The sequence below is a fragment of the Pantherophis guttatus genome, chromosome 4 (assembly GCF_059756535.1).
Source record: "Pantherophis guttatus breed Tessera chromosome 4, ASM5975653v1, whole genome shotgun sequence".
NCBI classification, from domain to species: domain Eukaryota; kingdom Metazoa; phylum Chordata; class Lepidosauria; order Squamata; family Colubridae; genus Pantherophis; species Pantherophis guttatus.
In genome coordinates this window covers 10,815,623-10,829,862 of record NC_142066.1, presented here as the reverse complement: position 1 = coordinate 10,829,862, position 14,240 = coordinate 10,815,623, and the positions used below count along the sequence as shown (strand labels likewise).

Here is a 14,240-nt window from a genome sequence, read left to right as displayed (position 1 = left end):
GATCGCGCGGCTCAGCTGGGATTGTCAAAGGCTTTTAAAAGCATTTTTTCTACAACCTCCTCAGAGGTTGTAGAAAATATGCTTTCAAAAGACTCTGATGATCCCAGCTGAGTTGCCTGATCGGCAGAGGCTTTTTTTCTTTTATTTTTTTTCTTTTTTTCTTTTATTTTTTTATTATTTATTTAAGCCCATTTTATTTGTCCTTTATTTGCTATGATATATTCAGTTAATATTTGGTTCACATTTTAAATATAAAATACAAAAAAGGAAAATGCATAAAGTGGGCACCAAGATCATTAAGAGTCTATGGCTTTTCTTGCATGGACTCAGAAGCTAAATGGAGTCAAGATTGGTTTGTATTTGGATGGATTTTTCTTTTAAATGCCTCGGACGATCAGGCAACTCAGCTTGGATCGTCAGAGCTTTTTGAAAGCATTTTTTTACAATCTCGGATTGCAATCTCGGATACATTGGAGCGGTTTACCTTGAGTTTGTATCTATTATTTGCCCGTGTATTATTGCAGTTGAAGCTGAAGTAGTAGTAACATCATGTCACCCCTAGTCCTTCTTTTCACTAAACTAGACATTTCCAATTCCTACTTGATCATGAGTTTGAACTAGATGACCTCCAACATACCTTCCAACTCTATTATTCTGTTATTCATTTGACAATGTTTCTTCCATAGGTACCTGACTTACATTTTAATTTTTAAGTTGAAAGCTTCATGACATTTTAATGAAAATGACAAAACCTATGAATTTAATGCTGGTGATATGTAAGTCATTTCTTCAAAGCCTGATTTCTTCAGTATATTTATCTACAAGTACCCAGTCTGAATGAAGAGAAAGCAGCTCTGCAGACCAGTTCTGATCTAGTCCAATTCAGGTGGAGAAGAAATCAGAAAGAGGCCATAAACTGACTTTGGTGTTGCTGGATTCATTGTCAACAGCTACCAGATAGATTGAATTAGGCCAGGGGTCAGCAACCTGCGACTCTGGAGCCGCATGTGGCTCTTTCACCCCTCTGCTGCTGCTCCCTGTCACTCAAAATATACGTCACAACCGCCAATGTGCAAAACCTGCCGGCACACGATTTATTGAGCTTTTCAACCCCTGGTAGGCCAACCGTGAATAAATCCAAGAAAAGAAAAGTTTCAGAAGAAAACAAAATCTTTAATTCAACTATATATGCTAGTTTTGTGGCTGCTCAAGAAATAGTCAGGCACAGGAAGGGTTTTGTGGCTCCTGGTGTTTTCTTTTCTGTGGGAAATGGGTCCAAATGGCTCTTTGAGTGTTTAAAGTTGCAGACCTCTGGATTAGGTAGAAATCCACAAAAGGACTGGACTGGCTTGTTCATTCTGGCTCTTCCAACAACTCTTACTCTCCAGCAATCCAAGAATAATTTATCACCTCCAAGGACAGTTTCAACTTCTGCCTGCAAATGGATAAAAAGCCAAAGACACACCAGTTTATTATTGTGCAGGAGACACATTGAAAGAAACTTTATTTAACTGTTTACAAACAATCTTCACTATTTTGATAAATGTTCTCAAGAGAGGGCACTAGAGAATCACTAAATGAATTATCTGGCATTTGGAAGAAACCTCACCAAAGAGAGGTTAAAAATAAAAAAACTTATTAATAATTAGTTATTATGGTTTTCGGTTAGTGACCTCCAATTAGCCTGCTGTGATTTCTTGAAGGGCCTTCCTTCTCCAGTAGAAGGAAGATCTTTCAAGACATTTCATTTTCCAGTAGAAGATGGTACAGTATTCATTCAAAATGTATTCCTTTTCTTCTTCATCTTGAAACAGAATAACAGAATAATAGAGTTGGAAGGGACCTTGGAGGTCTTCTAGTCCAACCCCCTGCTGAGGCCCACTGCTACACCAACCCCATTATACCAATTCAGACAAATGGTTGTCTAAACCTCTCCTTAAAAACCAGTGATGGAGCACTCACAACTTCAGAAGGCAAGTCATTCCATCTCTGGATTTTATTCAGGGATGGGCTGCTGGGGGCTTGCAGGGGTTTGGGAGAACCTCTAGCTAAGATTCTGTGCAGTTCGGAGAACCCCCAAATCCCACTCCTGGCTGGCCCTTCCCACCCTATCCTGTTATGTATGGGCGCAATAGAAGGACAGGACACAGAGTATGAACAAACTCTTTATTTAAGCTCCGTAACTGCAACAACCTCTCCAGCCTGCAGTAGCCCCTTTTATAGCCCGGAGCTGTCCGCGGCTTCAGCCACTGACGTTTACTTAAGTTTTCCCGCTCCCGAGTCTCGCTCATTGATTGGTCCGTTTGAACTGGTCACTCAATATTCAACATATCCCATCCCATCCCTCCCAGGAGTCCCCATGCAGCCCGTTTTGGATGCACGTAAGTGCAGAGTGGAGGCTCGGGGAGGGCAAAAAACGAACCTACCGGATGTTTGGGAAGGCTGGAAACGGGCCATTTCTGGCCTCCAGAGGGCCTCCGGAGCCTGGGGAGGGCATTTTTGCCATCCTGGAACCTCAAGAAAACCCTCCGGAGCCCGGGAGGGCAAAAACGCCACCTGGGAGCAGGAGGCAGACTAGGCCACATCCACCCAGCCTATGAAATAAAATCAGTGAGGCAGAGAGGTGTGGGATTAAAAAGACAAACCAAATCCATGAAACAGTAAAAGATTATTCACTTAATATGGTTCAACAACTTTTGCTTATTAAACTCTGGGTGGACTGCTGTGGCTTCTGTGGTCATAAGATCTAGAATCTAGATATAAAAGCCAAATATCACTCAATCATCACAAAATCTCCAGAACTGTAAAGCCTATAAACCTGAAATTTGGCACATATGTTCCTCTTGGCTTCTAGGTACTTGCTAAGAAAGGATTTTCCAAAATGACCATCAGATCATTAGTATTTCATATACAGTATTATATCCATATTCTCTGATGCTAGACATTCTATTCCCCTCCCCACCTGAAAATAATTCTATTTCATCTTCCAGTTGCCTTATATTAACACACTCTGTTGCTACCGCTTCACTAAACCAGGCGTGGGCATGGTCAGTGCGTGACTCATCCGGCCTGTGGGCTGGGACATTCTACTCCCCCTCCCTCTCTGTTCCAACTGCCAGTTGCCTTATATTAACATGCTCTGATGCTACGGTGTTACACATTCTACATTATGTTTCAGGCTTTAAGTGTCAATTTATCACACCCAATCACATAGTTTCGTAGCGAAGCACGGGCGTCCAGCTAGTTCTTTATAAAACCTGAAACCATTCTCATTGTAACTGTTGCTTTACGGAATCCTCAATTTTGGCATCTTAGTGGTTGTTCCTCTCCCTGGTTTTCTCTTCATAATGATGAGTGTTTTTCTATCTTTTCATTCATGCTGAAATACCATAGATGGGGACAACAGGAAAATGGTCTGCATCCAATCGCAACTGAGGCTGGATAGGAGAAAACTGAACAGTGTGGGCAGAATTTGAAGAAGACAAATGGAAACAACTTGTTCCTCATGGGAGATTCCCAGTAAGAAAGTTCATACATCCACACTGTATATCTATATCTATATATATATAAAAGCGAAAACCACTCATGCCGTAATCAAGAAATCTCCAGAACCGTAAAGCCTACAAACTTGAAATTTGGCACGTATGTTCCTCTTGGCTTCTAGGTGCTCACTAAGAAAGGATTTTTCAAAATGACCATCAGAGCCTTAGTAATTCCTATATTATTATAACATGCTCTGATGCTAATTAGTTGGACATTCTACTCCCCCTCCCAACTTGAAAATAAATCTGGAGAGAATGGAATAGCATAGGACAAATTTATGTGGGGCAAGCCTCATGGAGGGAAGGGTCTAGAAAGCCTGAGGGAGAGAAGGGGATAGGATAGAAGAGGCTTCTGTGGGGCAAGCCTGAGGGAGAGAAGGGGATAGGATAGGGGAGGATTCTGTGGGGTAAGGCTGAGGGAGAGAAGGGGATAGGATAGGGGAGGATTCTGTGGGGTAAGGCTGAGGGAGAGAAGGGGATAGGATAGGGGAGGATTCTGTGGGGTAAGGCTGAGGGAGAGAAGGGGATAGGATAGGGGAGGATTCTGTGGGGTAAGGCTGAGGGAGAGAAGGGGATAGGATAGGGGAGGATTCTATGGGGCAAGCCTGAGGGACAGAAGGGGATAGGATAGGGGAGGATTCTGTGGGGTAAGGCTGAGGGAGAGAAGGGGATAGGATAGGGGAGGATTCTGTGGGGTAAGGCTGAGGGAGAGAAGGGGATAGGATAGGGGAGGATTCTGTGGGGTAAGGCTGAGGGAGAGAAGGGGATAGGATAGGGGAGGATTCTGTGGGGTAAGGCTGAGGGAGAGAAGGGGATACGATAGGGGAGGATTCTGTGGGGTAAGGCTGAGGGAGAGAAGGGGATAGGATAGGGGAGGATTCTGTGGGGTAAGGCTGAGGGAGAGAAGGGGATAGGATAGGGGAGGATTCTGTGGGGTAAGGCTGAGGGACAGAAGGGGATAGGATAGGGGAGGATTCTGTGGGGTAAGGCTGAGGGACAGAAGGGGATAGGATAGGGGAGGATTCTGTGGGGTAAGGCTGAGGGAGAGAAGGGGAGAGGATAGGGGAGGATTCTGTGTGGCAAGGCTGAGGGAGAGAAGGGGAGAGGAGAGGCCGATCATAAATAGTCATTAATTTTCAAGCTGTAAGTGTCTATTTATCAAACCCGATCACATAGTTTCGTAGCGAAGCACGGGTATCCAGCTAGTGTTGTATATAACACACTATATGAAAAGAGCTTAACAAAGCTCAACAATTCCATACACTTTGAAATAAGGATAGGAAAGTATTTCATGTCCATAAGTGGATGATAAACTGGGTTATGACTAGATTCATCACATGTGCCTGAAAGTTGTTATCAGACCTGGCTTACTTTCTCAGGGCTATGAAATAAAAGAGGGAAGTGTCATTTCTTCTGAGATGGAGACCCCCAGAGAAACCCAGAGCTGTTCCCTATATTATCAGGCTGGCATTCATGTAATGAAAAAGTGGATAGTTGAATATAAAGAACATTATATTCTAATTACTGTACATTCCAAAGGACATAACACTATAGTTTAAGAGCAAATGGAAACCAAAGAAAAATTTACAAAAATGAATGATTCCATCAGATGTGTAAACATCTCTTTGCAAAGCAGATTAGCTTAGATATTTTAGTACCCATGGAGAGTCATCTTGTATTTGTACAAGTCCCATCTGGGCTTATGCAAAACCGGTGTATATTTCACTTCTCATTTAAACCATCACAACTACTCATCCAACATAAACTGATAGGCTCACCTCACAGAAGCCTTCAAATATCCAGCTATTCTTCCACTATGGTGTCCTTCTCTTCAGTTTTCCTCACACTGATTATCTTCTGTTCTCGTGCGTTTCTTTCTCCATTTCATTCTTTTTGGCACTCCAATAAAGCTGTGTTCTTCAGCCATGGCTGTGATGTCCTAACCTTCCCCCAATTCTGTTGTTTCTTCTCTGTTTAAGTGGCCTCTCTCAGAAAGTTCTGACCCAGTCAGAACCAGTGCTGAAGAAAACAGGAGAAGCTCATAAACTGACTTGTGCTGTCACTGGTTTCAACATTCACACCTACGGGATAGATTGAGTCAGACAGAAACCCGATCAAAGACTGGAGTGGATAGTTTACCATCACACGTCTAGTAGCAACTCTTATTCTCCCACAGTCCAAGGAAGGTTTACTAGCTACAAAGACAATTCCAACTTCTATCTGCAAATGAACAGCCTTAAAGCAGAGGACACAGCCATCTATTTCTGTGCTGGGGAAGCACAATGAAAGGAATCCTAAGAGATCTCATGCAAAATCTCTTTACTGTATTAATAAAGTGTGCCTGAAGGGGTCACCAGAGAACCACTAAAAGATTGCTTCACACTTGGAAGTGAATCACCAAGAGTTAATGGAATAGCTAATCAAAAGAAAACTATCAAGAATAAATATTACAGTGCACATTTAATGTGAATCAACAGTATTTCCTTATTGACCTCTGATTAGCCTGCTGTGGTTTTTCCTTCCTAATGCAAAATGTCATTTCATCTTTGTGTTCATCTCTTCCATTTGTGCTTCCATCTCATTTAACCTGTCTTTGAATTCTCCTCCCTCCTTCCCCAATCTATGGAAAACTTTTTTTTAATTAAGTTTTTTTAATTTTTCCCAATATACATGTTTTGTGGACAGTACATTGATTGGCTCAAGTCTTTTTTATACAACATTAACAATAGTAATACAAATAATATATAGAATTATAATCAAACAGTAGTAATCTCATTTCATATCCCTTTAATTCATTTGAGCATAAATAACATTTCTTCGCACTCTGTGTTTATTATCCTTTAGTAAATATTGTCATTCAATGTTTTAAAAATCACTCATTATTCCACCATAACATCAATATTCCAAATGTATAGGATTACAAATAACACCAATTATTAACAATATTCAATACATCATGAGAATATATCTCAAAATCTCCACCATTTCTAAACCTTAATATTTTAAATTCACAATATCTTTTAACACTCTTTTAATATTAGTACTTCAGTTAAATTGTCTAGTCTTAAATTACCATCTACTAACCTAAAATTTATTTCAAATTGTATACATTTCTGCTGTCAGGCTTACATCTGTGTGTTCATCTGATTTGATATGTCTTTGAATTCTCCTCCTTCCTTCCCCAATCTATGGAGAAGTTTGATTAGAACTATTTCATTGTGTGCCCATCATTCTTGTGTCCCAATGACTTCAATCTTGGATGGACACCGTGAAAATTCCAGAGTTGTACTTTACATTGCCTAGCTTGAAAAACATTTCAGTGGAAGAGATTGCCAAGCCACTTCCTTAGTACTGCCTAAAAACCTGCAGGATTGTGTCTATGCAATTAAAGTCTGATGGAGATTTCTGTGTGAAGTGATTCAATAAGACCTCAAAATGAATTAGTGGTCTTTCTAAGTTCAGGATTAGAAATCTTGGTGACTATGTAAAAAGAAGCTACCTAATTTAATACAGAGAACATAAGCCCAAGCATCCATATCTTCGATCCTAAGGAACACGTTCTAAAATACATTACACTACAATTAAATAAGAAATGAAGCCCAAATCTTGTCTCCCAATGACTTCTTTCTTGGATGGAGACCATGAGAATTCCAGAGTTGTACTCTACATGGCCAGGCTTAAAAATCTCTAAGGCGAAGGCAGTGGTAAGCCGCTTCCTGAGTATTGCCTGATAAACTTCAGGGTTGTGTCTATGCAATCATTGAAGAGTTAAAGTGAGCTGTAAATTTCTGTGTGCAGTGATTCAATAAAACCATGAAATAAATTGGTGGTTTTTCAGGTATGTGCTCAGGATTAGAAATCTTCGTGACTATGTAAAAAGAAGCTAGCTAGTTTAAGATAGAGAATATACTGTAAGTCCAAGCATGCATATCTTGAATCTTAAGGGAACACATCCTAAAATACATTTACAATTAAATAAGAAATGAAACACCAAGTACAATTTACACAGGAAAATAATCTGGACAGAGGTGTTAAAATAGTGCAATGCTTTCAATTGCAGAAGAATTCGTTTATATTGTGCAAGACACCCTAATATTCATCTCGTATTTATACAGTCTCCAACATGATTTATGCAAACTGGACATCACTTTCACTTCTCATTTAAACCCTCAAAGCTCCCCACCACAAACAGACAGACAGATTCACCTCACAGAAGCCCTCAGAGAAATAGCCGTTCTTCCACTATGCCATCCTTCCTTCCAGTTCTCCTCGCATTGTTTGCCTTTTCTTCCCGTGGGTTCATTTTGCCATTTGATTCTATTACTTTTATTCCTTCGTTGAAGTGAAGTTTCAATTCTTAAAACAATGGTTGTGATGTCCTAACTCTCATCCAATTCTGTTGTTTTTTCTTTCTTTAGGAGGCTTCTCCCAGGTAGTCCTGACCCAGTCAGATCCAGTGCTGAAGAAACCAGGAGAAGCTCATAAACTGACTTGTGCTGTCACTGGATTTGATGTTAACAGCTACTGGATGGGTTGGATCAGACAGAAACCCGGCCAAGGACTGGAATGGCTTGTTTTCTATTATTCATCTAGTAGCAACTATTATTCACCCACAATCCAAGGGCACTTTATTGCCTTCAAGGACAGTCCCAACCTCTATCTGCAAATGAACGACCTCAAAGTTGAAGACACGGCTGTGTATTATTGTGCAAGAGACACAGTGAAAGGAGTCCTAGGAGAACTCATACAAAAACTCCTCCTTCAATGAGTGAAATATATTGAAACAGGATGCCAGAGGACCAGTCAATCGTTTGTCAAGCCTGTGAAACAAAATCAGCCAGGCAGAGAGGAGTGGGATAAATAGGCAAAAGAAAAACATAAGAGAGAGATTATTCACCCTGACTTCATATGGTTGAACAACTTCTGCTTATGAGGCTCCAGCTGGACTGCTGTTGTTTTCAGCAGGATTTTTCTTCTTCAGATGCAAAACAACATTACAATACATGTTCCTTTTTCTCTTCATGATTCTATCTCACAGTGCACATGTGTCTTTTTCCATGTGGTGTTATCAGTCATTAAACATTTGGAGTTATGGAATCTTTTGTTTCTCACGGTTTCCCACATACCAAGTTGTAGTTCTCAAAATTGTGATGAACAATTATGAGTTATACCGAAATACCGAAATGAAGAAATTGTATTTTCCCCTGTGTTTCCTATGTGGAATGATGATGGTGTTCTATATATTTTTTTCAACAACTGTAATAATTAAATATTGATCTAATTTGAGAATTCCAGAGTTGTACATTACATTGCCAAGCTTAAAAGCATCTAAGGGGAAGGGAATGGCAATCCACTTCCTTAGTATTGACTAATAACCTGCAGGGTTGTGTCTATGCAATCATTGAAGAGTTAAAGTCAGCTGTAAATTTCTGCGTGCAGTGATTCAATAAAACCTTGAAACAAATTGGTGGTTTTTCAGGTAAGTGTTCAGGATTAGAAATCTTTGTAACTATGTAAAAAGAAGCTAGCTACTTTAGGATAGAGAACATAAGACCAAGCAACCGTATCTTGCATCCCAAGGGAACACATTCTAAAATACAATTAAATAAGTAATGAAGAATGAAGCACAATTTAGAGAAGAAAATAATCTGGATGGATATGTGAAAATAGTGCAATGCTTCCAATTGCAGAAGAGATTATGGTATGTAGTTCAAGACATCCTGATATTCATCTCATATTTATACAGTCTCCAACATGATTTATGCAAACTGGACATCACTTTCACTTCTCATTTAAACCCTCAAAGCTCCCCACCACAAACAGACAGACAGATTCACCACACAGAAGCCCTCAGAGAAATAACCGTTCATCCACTATGTCGTCCTTCCTTCCAGTTCTCCTCACATTGGCTTCCTTATCTTCCCGTGGGTTCATTTTGTCATTTTATTCTTTCATTTTATTGCTTCATTGAAGTGAAGTTTCAATTCTTAAAACAATGGCTGTGATGTCCTAACTCTCATCCAATTCTGTTGTTTTTTCTTTGTTTAGGAGGCTTCTCCCAGGTAGTCCTGACCCAGTCAGATCCAGTGCTGAAGGAACCAGGAGAAGCTCATAAACTGACTTGTGCTGTCACTGGATTTAATGTCAACAGCTACTGGATGGGTTGGGTCAGACAGAAACCTGGCCAAGGACTGGAATGGCTTGTTTACTATTATGATTCTAGTAACAAATATTATTCACCCACAATCCAAGGGCGCTTTACTGCCTCCAAGGACAGCTCCAACCTCTTTCTGCAAATGAACAACCTCAAAGCTGAAGACACGGCTGTGTATTATTGTGCAAGAGACACAGTGAAAAGAGTCCAAGGAGAACTCATGCAAAAACTCTTCCTTGAATGACTAAAATATATTGAAACAGAGAACCAATGATTTCTGTAGCCTATGAAACAAAATCAGCCAGGCAGAGAGGAGTGAGATAAATAGGCAAAAAGAAAACATGAGACAGACAGATATTATTCACCCTGACTTAACATGCTTGAACAACTTTGAATTATTAGGCTCTAGTTAAACTGCTGTGGTTTTCAGCAGGATTTTTCTTCTTCAGATGCAAAAAGGCATCACAATACATGTTCCTTTTCCTCCTTATGCTTCCATCTCACAGTACACACATGTCTTCTTCCATGTGAAGTGTTATCACTCATGAAACATTTGGAGTTATAGAATCTTTTGTATCTCACCATTTCTCACATACCACATTGTATTTCTCAAATTGTATGCACAAGTATGAATTGTAAATATTATAAAACAGGATAGAATTCTCGCTGTAACCATGCATTTAGGATAAATGTTTTCTTTCAATACTCAGTTTTGTCCCTACTTTCTTTTCACAACAATTTTTTTCTCCATCTTCTCATTCATGTTAATGTTTCGTAGATGGGTGAAGGGAAGGTTATTGCTTTTTTATTGTTTTTATATTCTGTTTTTCTCCTTCTAAGCTCCCCCAGCATCACTGAGAGTGAGCTGGGCAGCAATATAAATTTAATTAATTAAGAAAAAATAAAATAGATGGATGTCTTTGAATTCCACTCCTTCCTTCCCCAATCTATGGTAAACTTTAATGATAACTATTTCTTTATGTGCCTTTCCATAAATCTTGTCTCCCAATGACTTCAATCCTGGATGGAGACCATGAGAATTTCAGAGTTGTATTCTACATTGCCTAGCTGAAAAACATATAAGGGGAAGGGAATGTCAAAATACTTCCTTAGTATTGCCCAATAACGTGCAGGTTTCTGTCTATACAATCATTTAAGAGTTAAAGTCAGTTGTAGATTTCTGTGTTCAGTGATTCAATAAAACTATTAAATGAATTGGTGGTTTTTTAGATATGTGTTCAGGATTAGAAATATTGGTGACTATGTTAAAAAAAAAAGCTGGCTTTTTTTTAAGATAGAGAACATAAGACCAAGATACGTATCTTGGATCCTAAGGGAAGAGATTCTAAAATAGAATAGAATAGAATAGAATAGAATAGAATAGAATAGAAAGAATAGAATAGAATAGAATAGAATAGAATAGAATAGAATAGAATAGAATAGAATAGAATAGAATAGAATAGAATAGACAGAGATAAATGTGGTATTGAAACGAAATATGGATATTTTGATAAAATTATTTGGGGAATGGATAAGAAAATGCTATCGAAAATCTACAATTTTCTATTAGATGAGGATAGAGCAGAGACCATAGCAAAAAATCAGTTAAGCATTTGGGAAAAAAACTTAGGATACAGCCTTAATTTCAATGATTGGGAGATAGCTTGGAACAGGAACTATAAATTAACGAAATCGGCAACATTCAGAGAAAATCACTACAAAATGTTGCATAGGTGGTACCTAGCCCCGGACAGGCTGGCGAAAATATTCCCAAATCTCTCTGCTACATGTTGCAAATGTGGAAAAATGGTCGGCACCTTCTATCATCTTTGGTGGACTTGTCCTGAGACCAAAAAGTTTTGGTTAAAGATTCGACTCTGGCTCTCTGAAATAACGGGACAGGAGATAGTCCTGGCCCCGGAATCCTTTCTCTTAGGTATAACTGAAGATGGTCTCAACAATAACAAAACCCAACTTGTAATTCAAATCACAAACGCGGCTAGACTAGCTTTTGCGAAACTCTGGAAAAATAAATCTACACCCTCAGAGGAAATATTAATAAATAAAATTCTAGAGTGTGCAGAAATGGCAAAATTGACGAGCGAGTTAATAAATGAGGAGAATTCTAAATATTATGAAGTATGGGGAAACTGGTATAACTGGTTGAAGAACAAGATAAAAGTAAGATAATAGGTTATGACTTGTTAGGCACTAGAATTGGACTTAATTGTATAGAATTGTATAGATTTGTATATTATATTGTATAGTTATGGATGGAATCCATCCAACGTTTGATTCACCAATTGTGTAAACACTGTACCTCGGATCAAGATAGAGATTGTATATTATCTTTTTAATTCTGGAAAATTCAATAAAGTATTTAAAAAAAAGAATAGAATAGAATAGAATAGAATAGAATAGAATAGAATAGAATAGAATAGAATAGAATAGAATAGAATAGAATAGAATAGAATAGAATTCTTTATTGGCCAAGTGTGATTGGACACACAGGGAATTTGTCTTGGTGGATACGCTCTCAGAGTACATAAAAGAAAAGATACATTTATCAAGAATAGGGGTGGGCAATTTTGGCCCTTTTATAACCTGTGGACTTCAACTCCCAGAATTCCTAAGACAGCTGCCTCAGGAATTCTGGGAGTTGAAGTCCACAGGTTGTAAAAGGGCCACAGTTGCCCACCTCTGGCAAGAATCATAAGGTACAACACTTAATGATAGTTATAGGGAAACAGTCAATATAAATCTTAAGGATACCACCAACAAGGTTACAGTCATACAGTCATAAGTGGGAGGAGATGGGTGATAGGAGCAATGAGAAGATTAATAGTCATAGTAATGCAGACTTAGTGAATAGATTGACAGTGTTGGGGGAATTATTTGTTTAGCAGAGTGATGGCATTCGGGGAAAAATTGTTCTGGTGTCTAGTTGTTCTGGTGTGCAGTGCTCTACAGCATCGTTTTTAGGGTATTATGCTTTTTTAAGGGTTTCTTTTTTAGGGTATTATGCTACAATTAAAAAAGCAATGAAACACGACGTACAATTTATACAAGAAAAGTATCTGAACAGATGTTAAAATAATGCAATGCTCCCATTTGCAGAACAGAATAGTGTATAAAGTTCAAGACACCTGATAACCATCTCATATTTATACAGTTTCCAACGAGATTTATGCAAACTTGACATCACTTTCACCTCTCATTTAAACCCGCAAAGCTCCCCACCACAAACAGACAGACAGATTCACCTCACAGAAGCCCCCAGAGAAAGAGCTGTTCTTCCACTATGCCATCCTTCCTTCCAGTTCTATTCACATTGGCTGTCTTTTCTTCCCGTGGGTTTATTTTGCCATTTTATTCTAATACTTTTATTGCTTTCTTGATGTGAAGTTTCAATTCTTAAAACAATGAGAGATGTACTAACTCTCATCCAATTCTGTTGTTTTTTCTTTGTTTAGGAGGCTTCTCCCAGATAGTCCTGACCCACTCAGATCCAGTGCTGAAGGAACCAGGAGAAGCTCATAAACTGACTTGTGCTGTCACTGGATTTAATGTTAACAGCAACTGGATGAATTGGATCAGACAGAAACCTGGCCAAGGATTGGAGTGGCTTGTTTACTATTACGATTCTAGTAGCAACTATTATTCACCCACAATCCAAGGGCGCTTTACTGCCTCCAAAGACAGTTCCAACCTCTATCTGCAAATGAACAACCTCAAAGCTGAAGACTCGGCTGTGTATTATTGTGCAAGAGACACAGTGAAAGAAATCCTAGGAGAACTCATGCAAAAACTCTTCCTTGAATGACTGACATATATTGAGACAGGATGCCAGAGAACCACCCAATCGTTTGTCTAGCCTATGAAACAAAATCAGCCAGGCAGAGAGGAGTGGGATAAATAGGCAAAAGAAAAACACGAGACAGACAGAGATTATTCACCCTGACTTAACATGTTTGAACAACTTTTGCTTATTAGGCTCAAGTTGGACTGCTGTGATTTTCAGCAGGATTTTTCTTCTTCAGATGCAAACCACATTACAATACATTTCCTTTTCCTCCTTTATGCTTCTGTCTCACAGTACACATGTGTCTTATTTCATGTGAAGTGTTATCACTCATTAAACATTTAGAGTTATGGAATCTTTTGTTTATCGCCATTTCCCACATACCAAGTTGTATTTCTCAAAATTGTGATGCACAATTATGAATTATACCCAAACTCATGTAGTTGTAAAATCTTGATTTCTTTATTATAAAACATGGAAGAATTCTCACTCTAACCATTCATTTAGGACAAATACTTTCTTTAAATGTTCAGTTTTGTACTATTAGTGGTTGAACATCTAGACTACTTTCTTTTCACAATTCTCTTTTTTTCTATGTTCTCATTAATGCAGAAATATCAACATTCAGACTTACGGGATGGATTGGGTCAGACAGAAACCCGGTCAAAGAGTGGAGTGGATAGTTTACCATCACAAGTGTAGTAGCAACTTTTATTCTCCCACAATCCAAGGAAGGTTTACT

At 38.9% G+C, this 14,240-nt stretch overlaps 1 long non-coding RNA gene across 1 annotated transcript; it reads right to left on the bottom strand.

Annotated features, from left to right (window-relative positions):
- Positions 1-1,166: 1,166 nt before the first annotated feature.
- Positions 1,167-7,963, bottom strand: LOC132711291 (uncharacterized). Its single transcript, XR_015733658.1, has 3 exons — positions 7,749-7,963; positions 5,321-5,623; positions 1,167-1,435 (listed from the first exon to the last, which is right to left on the bottom strand). It is a non-coding gene; the product is annotated as an uncharacterized LOC132711291 (long non-coding RNA).
- Positions 7,964-14,240: the final 6,277 nt, after the last annotated feature.